Below are 1,967 nucleotides of genomic sequence, written 5' to 3'. Positions count from 1 at the left end.
GTGGGCGAGGTGAAGGGCAGCAAGCTGGAGCGGGGCATGTGGGGACAAGTGTTGGAAAACGAGGCTGGAGAGGCAGCGAGGGACCAGGTCCCGGGTGGGCTGGGCTCCTTTTCCCAAGGGCCATTTGTCCCGCAGGAAATGGGACAGGAGGGTAACAGGAAGCCGCTGCGCTTTAAAAGACCAGCTGCAGGAGGGTGATTTGGAAGCGGGGAGAGACCAGAGACAGAGGCCGGCCAGGAGGCCACTGCGACCGGAGAGGAGGGGACGCAGCGGTGACGGTGACGGTGACGGTGACGTGATGCGGGCGGAGGCGCCGGCACCTGAGGGAGGGCGCTCTGGCAGGGCAGCGCCCTCGGCTGTGCTCCCCTCCCGCCCACGTGGGGGCTTCTCACTGGCTGGGGAGCCCCAGGGGACAGGGCCTGGGTCTCCCGCCTCTTCCGCTTGGGTCTAGCACAGGACTGAGTCCTGGGCCCTCACTAGCGGGGCTCCAGGCCAACGGGTCTGCAAGCGGGTGCCCCGCGGACGCGCCCTAACCGCCCATCTGCTCCTCACGCGTTTCCTTCAACTTTTTCGACGTCCAGGTTTGTTGCTTTGGCTTTGCCAGCCTTCGGGGGTCACTTGAGAATTTTTAAATCAGTTTTCGAAACAAACAACGAGAGACGTTTCTTATATAATCGTGTATTTCTCATCATCATTTTCGTAGTATTTTATGACTGAAGAACGTTTTCTTACCCTTTTGGGCTAAGGGGCTCTGGCGCGCCCCGTCCCATTTCATGTGCATTTTATGCCTTGTAGGAAAGGTGTAAAATTAGATTTCCCTGGGATGTGATCCTTAAAATTTAATATAATGTTTAGAGCATCAGAAGAGATGCAGAAACACTTAAAAAGAGGTTTTTTTAACCCCGATTCCAGGCTGACGTCAGTTATTCTGGTGGCCGCAGAGGCCGGCTGGGGCACGGCCCACCCCTTACCGTATAAGCAGAGTCTAAAGGCTTCCTCCAGGGATTTTCCTGACTTGAATTTGGTTTTCGCTGTGTATCGTCCACTCATTTCCACAGTGAGGTTCTCGATGACCAGGAAGGCCTTCTCCGTGAGCTTGAACTTGGGCTTGTACTCTTGGTCGAGGTCGTACCATTCAGAACGAGAGCCGTTCGGCTTCCAGGACACCAGCAGCTGCTGCGTCCGGTTCTCCGGGTCCCAGGCCCACTCGGTCTCTCGGACGTCCGGCAGCGAGGTCGAGTTCAGCTGCAGCTGGGCTGAGGCCCCCACCGCCCTTGTCAAGGTGCAGGAAGAGCTGGGGTCCCGTGCAGCCTGGGAGCCTGGGGGGAGAAGAGCTAAGAGTCGGGGAGAGAAGCAGAGTCAGCGTGGGGTTGGGGTGTCTGCCGTCCGCCTTCACGGCGCCCTCAGATTCGTTACGAGAGGGTTAGCGCCATTTTTTTTTTTTTTTTTTGAACAGACAGGGAAGCAGAGCTGCGGACGTCGCTTGCTCAAGTGCTGGCCCAGACGTGGCCATTCGGAGTCAAGCGCACGTCTGTCACCCTCCCAGGCTCGCACACCTTCCTTTTCTTGCGGTTCGCACCGAACATGGCCTTTGTTCGAATTCCAGAAAAAAGAACCCGAACACATTGGAGTTGGCAGACAGCCAGCCCCCCTCCCCCTGCTCGTGCGCGCCGGGGAAATGCGCGCGGCTGTGTGGCTTCCGGCCCATCGCGCCTCTGAAACGGCTCTCGAGGCCACTGATGACCCCCCGGAACGAGCAGGCCCCGCGGTCCCTGGTTAGTCCTGCTCTCACGGGACCGTCGCACGGCGTTTCGCATGGGACTCTTCTTTCTGCCTTGAAACGCTATGCACTGGATACGAACTCCAGCCCTCCGGGCCTGGGCTGGCCGCGCCCCGCCGCGCCCCACGAGCCAGGCGCCGTCCGGCCGCTGGGACGGAGCGGGAACGAGACGGCTGAAGAAGGCGGG

Source organism: Pteropus vampyrus, unplaced genomic scaffold, assembly GCF_000151845.1.
Source record: "Pteropus vampyrus isolate Shadow unplaced genomic scaffold, Pvam_2.0 Scaffold124, whole genome shotgun sequence".
NCBI lineage: Eukaryota > Metazoa > Chordata > Mammalia > Chiroptera > Pteropodidae > Pteropus > Pteropus vampyrus.
This window is presented reverse-complemented; position numbering follows the sequence as displayed.